Consider the following 15,109-nt stretch of genomic DNA (forward strand, 5'->3'; position numbering starts at 1 on the left):
GCTTTAAGCATACACATAAGCTGAAAGTGAAGGGATGGAAAAAGATATCCTATGTAAATGGTAAACAAAAGAGAGCAGAGGTTCTATCCATCTATAACACAAAATAGACTTTAAGTCAAAATTGTCACAAGAGACAAAGAATTTCATTGTATAGTGACAAAGCGGTCAAAGAATCAAGAGGAAATAACAATTGAAAATATGTTCCACCCAACATGAGAGCATCTAAATACATAAAGAAAATACTAACAAAACTAACGGACAAAAATACACATTAATACAATAATATTAGGACATTTAAGTATATGATTTTCAGCAATGGATAGATGTTCCAGACAGAAATTTAATAAGGACACAGTAGACTTGTATTAATACAACACTATGGACCAAGTGAACCTGACAGACATGTATAGAACATTCTAAGAGCACCAGAATATCCATTCTTTCTGAGCATAAATGGAACATTCTCCACAGATCAACGTAAGGCCATAAAGAAAGGCTTAACAAATTTAAGAAAATTAAAATCATATCAAATATCTTTTCTGACCATAATGATAGGAAATTAGAAATCAGTAACAGGAGGAATTTTAGAAAATTTATGAATGTGTGAAAATTGAAAAATACAATTCTGTAAAACCAAAAAGTAAAAGAAGAAATAAAAATATAAATAAAAAGAGAGCTTGAAGGCCAGGCATGGTGGCTCATGCCTGTAATCCCAGCACTTTGAGAGGCCGAGGCGGGCAGATAACCTGAGTTCAGGAGTTTGAGACCAGCCTGGACACCATGGTGAAACCCAGTCTCTATTAAAAATACAAACATTAGCTGGATGTGGTGGCAGGCACCTGCAATCCCAGCTACTCAGGGGGCTGAGGCAGGAGAATCACTTGAAACCAGGAGGCAGGGGCTGCGGTGAGCCGAGATCACGCTACTGCACTCCAACCTGGGTGACAGAGCAAGATTCTGTCTCAAAAAAAGAGATATTGAAACAAATAAAAATTTAAACACAACATACTGAAACTCGTGAGATATGGCAAAAACAGCTGTAAGATGAATGTTTATGGCAATAAATGCCTATGTTAAAAAAATAAGAAAGATCTCAAATAAAAAAAAAACAGCATTGTACCTCAAAGAACTAGGAAAACAAGAACAAAAGATCAGAGCAGAAATAAAATGGAGACTAAGAAGACAACAGAAAAGATCAATAAAACTAAAAGTTTTTTTGTAAAGATAAACAAAATAGCCAAACTTTTAGCTAGACTTTAAAAAAAGAGAGAAAATGCAAATAAATAAAATCAGAAATAAAAAAGAAGACATTACGACTCAAACAGAAGTCCAAAAGATAATAATAAATTATTGTAAATAATTATGAGCCAACAAATTGCATAACTTAAAACACATGGATAAATTCCTAGACACATACAATCTACCAAGATTGAATTATCAAGAAACAGAAAATCTGAACAAACAAATAACGAGTAAGGAGACTGAATCGGTAATAAAAATCCGCCATCCATGAAAAGCTCAAGACCTGAAAACTTCACAGCTGAATTCTACCAAGCATTTAAAGAACTAATAACAATCTTTCTCAAACTCTTTCAACCAATTGAAGAGGAGGGGATACTTCCAAACTTTTTTTACAAGGCTCGAATTACCATGATATCAAAGCTAGAAAAGGACACACGAAAAAGAAAAATCACCAGTACAGGCCAATATTTCGAAAGGATATAGATACAAAAATTTTCAACAAAACAACTAGCAAATCAAATCCTTCATTACAACAAGAAAAGTCACTCACCACAATCAAATGGGCTTCATCCCAGGGATACAAAGATGAATAAACATATGTAAATCTATAAATGTGATACACCACATTAATGGAATGAAGAGGAAAAACCATATGATTATTTAAATAGATGCAGAAAAAGCATTTGGCAAAACTCAATATCTCTTCATGATAAAAAAAAAAGCTCAACAAATTAGATATAGGAGAAAATGTATGTCAACACGATGAGGGTCATATATGACAAATACTCAGCTAACATCATACTTAACATGGAAAAGTTGAAAACTTTTCCTCTAGACTCAAGAACAAGACAAGGATGCCCACTCTTGCCACCTATACTCAAGTAGAAGTGCTAGCTACATTAATTAGGCAAGAGAAAGAAATAAAATACATCCAGATTGGAAATGGGGAAGTTAAATTGTCCATGTTTGCAAGGACATGATCTTATACAGAGAAAACCTTCATGATTTCACCAAAACTGCTAGAGCAATTAAACAAATTTACTAAAGTTGCATGATACAAAATCAACATACAGAAATCAGTAGCATTTCTTTTTTTTTTTTTTTTTTTTTTTTTTTTTTGAGACGGAGTCTCGCTCTGTCGCCCAGGTTGGAGTGCAGTGGCGCAATCTCGGCTCACTGCAAGCTCCGCCTCCCGGGTTCACGCCATTCTCCTGCCTCAGCCTCTCCGAGTAGCTGGGACTACAGGCGCCCGCCACCACGCCCGGCTAATTTTTTTTTTTTGTATTTTTAGTAGAGACGGGGTTTCACCGTGGTCTCGATCTCCTGACCTCGTGATCCGCCCGCCTCGGCCTCCCAAAGTACTGGGATTACAAGCGTGAGCCACCGCGCCCGGCCTAATCAGTAGCATTTCTAAACACTAAAAGCAAATTATCTGTAAAAAAAAAAAATCAAGAAAACGATCCTATTTACAATAGCTATAAAAAATACATAGGAATAAATTTAATCAAAAGAGGTGAAATATCTCTACACATAAACCTACAAAACATTGATAAAATAAGTTCTAAAAGACACACACAAAAACTGGAAGATACCTCATGTTCATGGACAAAGATGTACTCATGGTGATACCAGAAAATATACATACTTACGATAAGTTAAAAAGAACATGTTTTTAGATTCTTATAATCATTGGCTTGCTACCACATGGTTGTTTGAGGAAACGTTAGGGGAAAGGTAACATAACCACCGTGTAGAAAGAGGTTACTGAATGAAAGAGATATCTAACAATCCTGTTGACATCTCTTGGATGCTGTTGGTTATACTACCTTGATCTTAAATGTCTGCTGCAGAAAGATTAAGATATTTCAGAATGTTGGATGCCAATTTAGAGAAGTTGGGAATTTTCCTCATTCCTTTCCCCTGATGTTTTACTTTCTATTTGGTCTAAACTAGTCCATAATTTTAAGCCGGGATTGTTATTACTTGAATTTATTAATGGCAAGCATTTTGATTAAACTCTCTTGACTGGTTTTCTCATGGTTAATTTTATTATACTTCAAACTGTTTTTACCTGACGTCCACTGTGGAAATATATTTATGTTAGTATGGGCCTTTATGTCTGAAAGAACATCTTTCTGTTTTCCTGCTATAAGAACATACATATATTGGAATGTTTTCATACTATAGATTCTTTAAAAACAGATATAGAATTTTTTTTCCTTAAAATAAACATGGAATAAATAGAAGGTACAGGATACTAGAAAATATTATAAACTCAGGAAATTCTATCATATGGGTTTATATGTATGTTTTATTTTACATGTTATTATATACTATCTATATTTATAGAATGGAAACTAAGAAACATAATGGGCTTTATATCTTTAACTTTTTAATTTATTCTAATATCTTATCTAAAATATTTTATTTTGTGAATGTTGTCTATCAAACGTATAAATATTTGGATTTAGCAATAGAAAATCACTACAGAAATCTGGAAGTCAATACTCATAGCTTATGCACCACACACACATACATACACCCTTGCCATGACATTTTAATTCTATAAAATCTAAAGTGAGTATAGGAACATATCTTTTTGAGTTAGGAATTTGGCAATCAAAAATTCAATGGAGGGTAAAAACACGTAAGTTTTTATTAATTTGAACATCAATATTTCAAGTGATATTTGGGGGAGCATCATGAAATAGGGAGGCAGTTTAATAGCTGAGGAAGATTGCTACCACAGATAGTTTTAACTCTGCCATTTGACAACTTTGTGAAATTAAACAAGAACTCTGCCATTTGACAACTTTGTGAAATTAAACAAAGTACTTTGCCCTATCTTGCTTTATTTTCCATATCTCTATGAACCTTAGTTACTAGTTTGTTACAAACCAAAGATCAAATCAGTATGAAGTGTTATTTGCTAAAATAATGAATGAGTTTGTTGGTTAATACCTGCATGGAACTTCCTCCTGTTGTCTACTGATCTGCTGAAGATAAGGCAATTTCTTGCAGGTACCTGCTAATGAGTGGTAGGAGAGCTTCTTTTGGTTTGCTGTTATAGTGAAAGAATAGCTTTGGGATTCCACATTTATGCCAAATATATCCCCACTCCATAGGCCATACCAAACTTATTCTAGGTTTCATTTCTGGTGTTTTGTTTCTAAAGCAGGAAAGTCTAAAGTTCAACTTCCTCCAGTTTAGAAAATATACTCATAGTAAAGTTACCTTCTGGAGAAATTTAATTCTTTGGAATTTGTTTTTATTTGCATTTGGGCCAGGAGATTATATTTTATCATCTCTTTATTTCATTTATTTTACGCATGTATTTTTAGTGGTTTTTAATGAAAAAAGCAGTCCATACCTAGTCAACAATATTTTATCGCCCGTAAACAAAGCAATCTCCCATCCATATTCCTGGAAACTGGAGGTTTTGTATATGTTTTAACTTCTATTTTATGTTCTAAATTACAAATGTGTTTTGAGAGTTATATATGGCTTCCTATTTTAAAGTATAAGATATCTAAGTCAGATAAAGTTATAAGCCAAATAATACTTCCTATCTCAGGTCATGTGTGAACTCTGTTTGGAATGAAGACCATAATTTACAAAGCTGAAGCAATGGAAAATGGCAGAGAAAATAGTAAAGTCAAAGTTAAAGGCAAGTGGCCCTGCCCCCACAGCCACCACTGCATATAGATGCTGGCAGCCCTTCCGTCTGTGCATCACCAATGCTGAACAGTGCAAATGGCATGCACAGAGGCTGACAGCCCTGAGCCTGCCAGCACCCCACTACTGTCATGCTGCCACTGCTACCAGTGAAAGCACGCACAGGAAAGCCATAGCCCTATTCCCACCAGTACCCTGTCCCAGCCAATGTGTGTGCACCTCACCACACTGCCAAGCTGCTAGCACACATGACTGAGCATGAATACCACTGTTGCTGTACCAGTGAAGCACTTTGACTGGCATCACACATTAGAGTGTTGTGGCCAGCAAACTGGGAACAACTCAGCCCCTCTAGTGCAGCAGGCTCCTAACCTCCAGGGGTCAGAGAACAAAGCCAGGGGCCTAGTCCCCATCCCCTGAGTTATAGCACACCATCCAGGAGTGATAATCTGAAACTTGGCTCCCTAAAATCTTCTAGAAACAAAAGAGTCAACTGAACCCACATTACACCACAATAAAATCCCCAAGGGCATAAAAAAAAATTCAAAAGACAGAAATGTCAATGATTGAAAGAACATCAGCACACACAGTTAAGAAAGAACCTGTGCAAGAACTCTAGCAAATCAAAAAGCCAGAGTGTCTTCTCACCTACAAATGACCACACTGTGTCCCTGGCAATGGTTCTTAATCAGTCTGAAATGACAGAAATAGAATTCAGAATTTTTGTTTTATTTTCTTTTTTGAGACAGAGTCTCCATCTGTTGCCCAGGCTGGAGTGCAATACAATGGCGTGATCTCAGTTCACTACAACCTCCACCTCCCGGGTTCAAGCAATTCTCTTGCCTCAGCCTCCCAAGAAGCTGGGATTGCAGGTGATTGCCACCACGCCTGGGTAATTTTTGTACTTTTAGTAGAGATGAATTTTAGTAGAGAGTAATTTTGTACTTTTAGTTGGCCAGGCTGGTCTCAAACTCCTGACCTCAAGTGATCCACCTGCCTTGGCCTCCCAAAGAAGTGGGATTATAGGCGTGAGCTACTGCGCCCGGCCGGAATTCAGAATACTGATAGAAATGAAGATCATTGAAATTCAGGAGAATTTCAAAGCCCAGTGCTAGGAATCTAATGAATGTAATAAAACAATACAGAAGATGAAAGACAAAAAGGCCATTCTGAGAAAGATGTAAACTGCTCTGACAGAGCTGAAAAACTTACTTCAAAAATTTTATAATAAGAGCCGGGCATGGTGCCTCATGCCTGTGATTCCAGCACTTTGGGAGGCCAAGGTGGGTGAATCACCTTAGCTCAGGAGTTTGGTAACAGCCTGGGTAACATGGTGAAACCTTGTCTCTACAAAAAAAAAATAAAAATTAGCCAGGCGTGGTGCTGTGCATCTGTAGTCCCAGCTACTTAGGAGGTAGATAGCTGAGCCCAGGAGGTTGAGGCTGCAGTGAGCCATGATCACATCACTGCACTCCAGCCTGGGCAACACAGTGAGACCTTATCTCAAAAAAAAAAAAAAAAACCAGAATTTTATAATATAATAACAAATATTAACAGCAGAATCAACCAAGCCAAGGAAAGGATCTCAGAGCTCGAAGACTGGATCTCCAAAATAACTCAGTAAGAAAAAAAATTGTAAAAAAATAATAAAGAATGAACGAAGCCTTGGAGAAAAATGAGATTACATAAATCAACCAAATCTCTGACTGATGTACTGCCATCCCTGAATGAGAAGTAAAGACAGCAAGCAACATAAAATACATATTTGAGGATATCGTCCATGAAAATTTCCCAAACTTCACTAGAGAGGCCAACATTCAGATTCAGGAAATGCAGAGAACCCCAACAAGATCATGTACAAGTTGATACTCTCCAAGACACATAGTCATCAGATTCTTCAAGATGAAATGAAAGAAAAAAAAGTGTTAAAGAGGCCATTGCATTCCAGCCTGGGCAACAAGAGCGAAACTCCTTCTCAAAAAAAAAAAAAAAAAAAGGAAATTCCAACACAGAATTTCATATCCAGCCAAACTAGGCTTCATATGTGAAGGCGAAATAAGATCCTTTTCAGAAAGGCAAATGCTAAGGGAATTTGTTACCACCAGACGTGCTTAACAAGAAGTCCTTAAGGAAGTGCTAAACATGGAAATGAAAGACAGTTAACTGCTACCACAAAAGCACACTTAATTACATAGCCTATTTACAATATAAAGCAACCACACAATCAAGTCTGTGTAATAACCAGCTAACAACATGATGACAGAATCAAAACTGCACATATAAATATTAACTTTGAATGTAAATGGGCAACTGAAAGGCACAGAGTGGCAAATTGAATGTAAATGGCCAATTAAAAGGCACAGAGTGGCAAGTTGGATAATGAAGCAATACCTAACTGCATGCTGTCTTCAACAGACACATCTCACATTCAATGACATCCATAGGCTTGAAATAAAGGGATGGAGAAATATCTACCAAGCAAAGGAATAATAGACAAAAGCAAGGGTTGCTATTCTAATTTCAGACAAGACAGACTTTAAACCAACAACAATATAAAAAGACTAAGAAGGACATTACTTAATGGTGAAGGGTTCAATTCAACAAGAAGACCTAATTATAGCAAATATATATGAACCTAACATAGCAGCACTGAGATTCATAAAGCAAAATTCGCACATAATAATAGCAAAAGACTTTGACACCCCACTGATAGTACTAGACAAACAATTAAGGCAGCAAATTTAAAAAGATATTCATGATCTGAAATTGACATCTGACCAAATGTCCCTAACAGATATCTACAGAACACTCCACTCAAAAACAGAATATACAATCTTCTCATCTCCACATGGCACACAATCTAAAATCAACAACATTGGCCATAAAACAATTAAAAAAAAAACAAAATCATACCAACCACATACTTAGATCATAGTTCAATAAAAATAGACATCAGTACTAAGAAGATATCTCAGCACCATAGAATTAAATGGAAATTAAACAATCAACTGCTGAATGATTTTGGAGTAAGTGATGAAATTAAGGCAGAAATCAAGAAATTATTTGAAACTAGAACAAAGACAAACACGCCACAGTCTCTGAGATTTAGCTAAGGCAATGTTAGGAGGAAAGTTAATAGTGTTTAATGCCCATATCAAAAGGTTAGGAAGTCTCAAATTAACAACCTACCATCACATCTAGGGAAACTAGAGTAACAACCACCAACCAACACTAAAGCTAGCAGAAGACAAGAAATAACCAAAATCAGAGCTTAATTAAGTGAAATTGAGATGCAAAATAGACAAAAGATAAATAAATCCAGGAATAGGCTTTTTGAAAGAATAAATAAGTCTCTTTTTTATTAGTCTAGGTAGTTGTCTATTACATTACCTATCACTAGCTAGACTAATAAAAAAAGAGAGAAGATCCAAATAAACACAATTAACAATGACAAAATGAAGAAGAGACTACTATGAACAACTCTGTGCACACAAACTGAAAAAAACTAGAAAAAATGGATAAATTCCTGGAAACATACCACCTCCAAAGATTGAACCAGGAATAAATAGAATCCCTGAACAGACCAATAATGAGTTCAGAAATTGAATCAATAATGAAAAGCCTACCAAGTAGACAAAGTCCAGAACCACATGGATTCACAGCTGAATCCTACCAGATGTATAAAGAAGAGTTAATACCATTACTGCTGAAAATATTCCAAAAAGTTGAAGGAGGGACTCCTCTCTAACTTATTCTATGAGGTCAACATCATCATGAACAAAAACCTGGCAGAGACACACTCAAACAAAACTTCAGGCCAACATCTTTGATGAATATAGATGCAAAAATCCTCAACAAAATATTAGCAAACCAAATCTAGCAGCACATTGAAAAGCTAATCCACCACAATCAAGTAGGCTTTAGCCTTGGTAATGCAAGGTTGGTTCAATGTACACAAACCAATAAACATGATTTATCACATGAACAGAACTAAAGACAAAACCATACGATCATCCAAATAGATGCAAGAAAGGCTTTCAATAAAATCCAACATTCCTTCATGTTAAAAATCCTTAACAAACTAGACAAAAACATGGAAAAAAACATACCACAGAATACTAAGAGCCATCTATGATAATCCCACAGCCAACATCATACTAAATAAGCAAAAGCTGGAAGCATTCCCTCGAGAATGGGAGCAAGATAAGAATATCCACTCTTGCCACTCCTATTTAACATAGTCTTAGAAGTCCTAGACAGAGCAATCAGGCAAGAGAAAGAAATAAAAGGTATAAAAGTGGGAAGAGGGAAAATCAAACTCTCTCTCTATTTGCAGATGATGTGATGATTCTATACCTAGGAAACCCCATAGTCTCTGCCCAAATGCTCCTAGATCTGATAAATAACTTCAGCAAAGTTTCAGGATACAAAAACAATGTATATATGTCAACAGCATTTCTATACATCAACAATATCCATGCTGAGAGCCAAATCAAGTACACAATCCCATTCACAATAGCTAGAAAATAAAGAATAAAATATTTAAAAGTATAGCAAAGGAGGTAAAAAAAAAAAGCTTTACAATGAGAATTACAAGACACTGCTCAAATAAATCAGAGATTGACAGAAACAAATGGAAAATTATTACATGCTCATGGATAGAAAGAATTGATGTTGTTAAAATGGCTATACTGCCCAAAACAATTTACATATTCAATGCTACTTCTATTAAACTGCCAATGACCTTCTTCACAGAATTAGAAAAAAAAATCTTAAAATTCATATGGAGCCAAAAAAGAGCCTGAATTGCCAAGGCAATCCTAAGCGAAAAGAACAAAGCTAGAGGCATCATACTAGTTGACTTCAAACTGTACTACAAGGATGCAGTAACCAAAACAGCATGGTACTGGCACAAAAAGAGACATATAGACCAATGGAAGAGAATAGAGAGTCCAGAAATAATCCAGCACACCTACAGCCATTTGTTCTTCAACAAAGTTGACAAAAATTAGCAATGGAGAAAGGACTTCTAACCCTAACTCTATTCAATAAATGGTTCTGGAATAACTGACTACCTATATGCAGAAGAGTAAAACTGGACCCCTTCTTTACACCATATACAAATATCAACTCATGGTGGATTATAGACTTAATTGTAAAACCTAAAGTATAAAAATCCTGAAAGATAACCTAGGAAATACCATTCTGGACATAGGACCTGGCAAAGATTTCATGATGAAGATGCCAAAAGCAACTGCAACAAAAACAAAAATTGACAAATGGGACCTAATTAAGCTGAATAGCTTCTTCACTGCAAAAGGAACTATCAGCAAAGTAAACAGACAGCCTATAGAATGAGAGAAAATATTTGCAGACTATGCATCTGACAAAGGTCTAATATCCAAAATCTATAAGTAACTTAAATTAACAAGCAAAAAAGCAAACAACCCTATTAAACTGTGGACAAAGAAAATGAACAGACTCTTTTCAACAGAAGACATACATGTGGCCAAAAAGCATAGGAAAAATTTCTCAGCATCACTAATCATCAGAGATATGCAAATCAAAACCACAATGAGATACCATCTCATACTAGTTAGAACAGCCATTATCACAAAGTCCAAAAACAGATACTGGTGAGCTTGTAGAGACAAGGGAATGCTTATACACTGTTCTTGGGAACGTAAATTAGGTCAGCCATTGTAGAAGGCAGTGTGGCAACTTCTCAAAGAAGTTAAAACAGAATTGCCAGTCAACCCAGAAATCTCATTTTTGGATATATACCCAAAGGAACATGAATTGTTCTGTCATAAATATACATCGATGCATATGTTCATCACAGCACTATTCACAATAGCAAAGACCTGGAATCAACTTAGATACTAATCAATGGTAGACTGAATAAAGAAAATGTGGTACATATACACCACAGAATACTAAGAAGCCATGAAAAAGAACAAGATCATGTCTTTGCAGCAACTTAGATGTAGCTGTAGGCCATTATCCCAAGCAAATTAATGCAGAAACAGAAAACCAATTGCTGCATGTCCTTACTTAGAAGTGGAAGCTAAACACTGAGCACACATGGACACAAAGAATGGAACAACAGACACCAGGACCTACTTGAAGATGGAGGCTGTGAGGAAAGTGAGAATTGAAAAGCTACCTATTGGGTAATATGCTTATTACCTGTGTGACAAAATAATCTGTACACAAAACCCCCATGACACAGAGTCTATCTGTATAATGAACCTGCACATGGACCCCTGAACCTAAAATAAAAGTTAAAAAAATTTTTAAATAAAGTTAAAGGAATCTTTCAATAAACTATTTTCTAGACATGAGAAATAATTGATCCATTAAATGATCCAATATCATAAATGGGTCTACATTTTAAGATAATACAGTTAAAAACTACTAAAATATTTTCATATATTTAGTAAATATTTGTATTGCTCCAGACAAAGTTTTAGGAATTCCGAATGTGTGTTAAATAACATTCCTTATCTCATGATTTTTTTTATTTTTGACAATAAAAATTGTATATATCTGCAGTGTACACATAATATTCTGATATATGTATACATTGTGAAATGGTTACAACTAGGCTAATGTATATCTGATAATAAATATAACTAGACACTAGAAAAGAATTTTTAAAATTAAGTTGAATTATTTATTTACCTTATTTACAAATGTATACTGATTATCCAGTAAGTCCCAAGCATTAAGGCATGTGATTCTAAAAAGGAAAGACAAGCCTCCTTGGAGAATTCATAGTCAATTAGGGAAGACAAACAATAGACTTTGACAAGTGTTTTGATGGGGAAGCATAGCATGCTATAAGAACAATTACAGAAGCTCCTAACCAGTCTAAGACTCTGAGAAATGATTCTTAAAAGGTAATATATAAAATGTAATCTTAAGAGTGAGTAGCAGTTAGGTGCTGAAAAGGGACTGGTGAAATGGTAACCATATACTGAAAACCTGTAAGCAAAATATCAGCATGCTTATTCCAGGAAATACAAGAAAAGTTTAGTTTATCTGGAGCACAAATTGAAAGAGGAGAAAATAAATTGAACAGGAAATCTCAGGCCAAATGATTTAGGACTTTGCATGTCATGTTAATGGTTGGAGTTTTATGTTAAGCACAATGAAATGTTTTTAAATCATTTTGATTTAAGAGGAGAAATGATCAGTTTGCATTTTTCAAAGATCACTCGAGTTTAATGCCATATATCAATTGGAAAGTATATATATATATGTATATATGAGAAAGATGACTAGTTATGAAGTTGCTGAGGTCAAGTTATGAAGCTAATGTTCAAGTTAAGAGATAGGTGTTGGCACTGGAGTTAGATAAAATTGGAATGGTTTCAGGGCTATATACAGAAAGAATAAATTAGATTTGGTTGCCAAATGGAAGTAAGGTTGAGAAAGGCAGGGTAAAACTAACTCGGACTATAAATGAAGAGATTAACTGAATAAGAAGTAATTCCTCTTCCATTTAAATGGGTGTTAATTTTAAACGTTGATGGAGGTAATCGAGGTGTAAATGTAAGCCTGTTGGCAGTAACTACTACTACGTTGTTTCTAATTTTTTAGGGAAGCACAGGGAGGACAGTGTAGCAGTTAAGAGGGTGAAAGTATAAGGACAATCATGAAGAATCACAAACCAATGAAAGTGCTGTTGACATAAATGACACTATATTCTCAGGCAATGCTAAGAAAAAAATAAACTATATTTTCCAGTGGTGCCAGTTTAACAAGCTGAGTGATTTTCTCCAGGGAATTAGGTTGTAATTTTACCAGTCTGGTGGAACCAGAGCAAGAGTATTTTGGGGCTACAGTAATTGAAGTAACATGACTAACCTCCATGGTTTTTGGCAGGACTGTCTGATGTCTCAGTCTTAGCACAAAAGTCCTGAGTTTCCAGAAACCCCTAGTCTCAAGCAAACTGTGATAGTTAATGACCTTAGTCTTAGAAAAACCTGTCATAGCAGGGTAGAGAGATCCAGATGAAATTAAAGGCATAAATGACTTGAGGAGCCAACACGGTAGAAAATTAGGAGGCAAATAAGAGAGTAAGTTGCTAGGAAGTGAGATTTAAAGGGTCTGAATTTAATATTCCTTAGTCCTGCAGTTGCGGGTGCTAAAGTCTAAAGAGTAGGAAACTAGAAGGTGTTATGAAGATAAGCTGTTGGAGATGAGAACGTGAAGGACCTGAAAATCCGTATTGTTGGATGGGGTTTCTACAATTAGTATTAATAATGCATCCCATGGGACAACATTTTCAATAAAATGGTAGGTACTATGGATGTGTAAAGGTAAAGGCATTTATCCTAATGGCATAAGCTCTAAATGGGCAAATTGGGTTTTCTTTTTTTTTTTTTTCATTTTAAAAAAAGGATCAAGGAATGACAACACGGAAACACTGAGGAAGTGAAGAGAACACTTACTATAGTTTTCGCCAGTGATGTGTAGTCAGAGTGTAAGACAACAAATTCCACCCGGAAGGGAGTCAAGGAAGTAGTCTCTTCAGGATAGGATCAGGTTTTGTTAATATAAGAAATGTTCATTGAAGAGACTTCATTAATCCTTAAAAAGTGGTTTTTAGAGACAAATAAAAATGCTATTCTACTTGTAACCAGACCATAAATTTTTCCTTAACATTTTTTCAATCATGGGTGTATACTAAATTTTGACAGGAGAAATATAACCTATCCAGAGTTTTAACACTTTATAATGAAAAAAAGACCCTATAATTTATTCACTTTGTTTTTCAAATTAAAATCAAATCTCATTTCAACTACTTTATGAGAAAATACATTGAGAAAACAGGTTTGCATGGTAATGTTAAATTATAGCCCCAGATGACAAAAAACATAGACTCCCATGGCTAATGGAGATGTTCAAAGTTAAAACAGAATCAGGCAGCCATGGCTGGGTGAGAGAACGGTCACATACTCTGTGTTCTTGGAAAGATTTTGTAAAGGTGCTACAGAAATTCCCTTTTGATAATCAAACCAAACCAGTCCCTGTAGTTGGTGCCAAGATATACTGTGGCTGGACTCCCTCTACCCAGGGCACCACTGAAACTGGTCATTTGAAAGAAACATCTGACAGAGACATCTGCTTTGGAGCTTGGAAACCACCCAATCAGAGCTTGACTATTTTGACCAATCAGAAGTAAACAAGTTTGAAACTTGTATTTGCATAAATTGTCCTCAGTGAAAACCTGGGTGAGAATTTTCTCTATTTAAGATAGCCGCTTTCTTCGTTCTTCAGAGAGCACATTTTCATTGTATTGAAGGCTGCGCTTTCCCAATCTGCAGATTTTGTTTTAATAGAAAATAAACTCTTCGTTTTTCCTCCATAGAGTTCTTGGTCTTTTGTTAACGAAGTACCATGAGGTATAAAACATGTGACCAACCCAAGTCTGATGGTGATATAATTGACAGAATATGAACTAACACAGGTAAAGTGTACATCTTATCTCTGTGAACCACAAATAGAGCCGTCTCCTAATCAGAACTATGTTTCCCTGGCCTTTGAATCCTCACAAATTCTGTCAGGGGTTCCAATAGTAATCTCTACTCTTTGGGTATAAGTAAAAAGTATTACACTCAGCATGTTCCTGGGTATGCACTATAAGGTCGAGTGCATCAAAAATAATGTTTTTCCCCTTGTTACCCAGGGTTCAGCCTGCTGGGCGTATCTTATTGCTTAAAATATAAACAATTATTTATTATTATAGAATGAGGATATATTTATCTAGTGAGCTTTAACAAAATCAATGGCAGATGTGGAATATTCTATATATCTTGATTTTAGTTAAATAGGAAGAAATTTTAAAAAGTTATGAGTTTTTATTTTGTGATTTAATACAAGAAAATATAAATGTAAATTACGCTGATGATATTTGGATATAAAATACTTCTCCAAGTTTCTACTAATAATTTAACAATTTTAAAATTCGGCATATAATGTTGAACTTGATAAAACCTAAATTTTAAATATACGCATTTCTTTAAAAATGGAATCTTCAGAAGTTTGGAATTATTCTAATTTGCAAACAAATATTCTGACAAAAAATTATTTAATGCTGAAATGTTAATGATATATTTGTAGTCTAACAAATTGCAGATCATTATAAAGAAATGAATTTACTTAGCATATTTGTCCAAAATGC

The sequence above is a fragment of the Symphalangus syndactylus genome, chromosome 4 (assembly GCF_028878055.3).
Source record: "Symphalangus syndactylus isolate Jambi chromosome 4, NHGRI_mSymSyn1-v2.1_pri, whole genome shotgun sequence".
Classification (NCBI taxonomy): Eukaryota; Metazoa; Chordata; class Mammalia; order Primates; family Hylobatidae; genus Symphalangus; species Symphalangus syndactylus.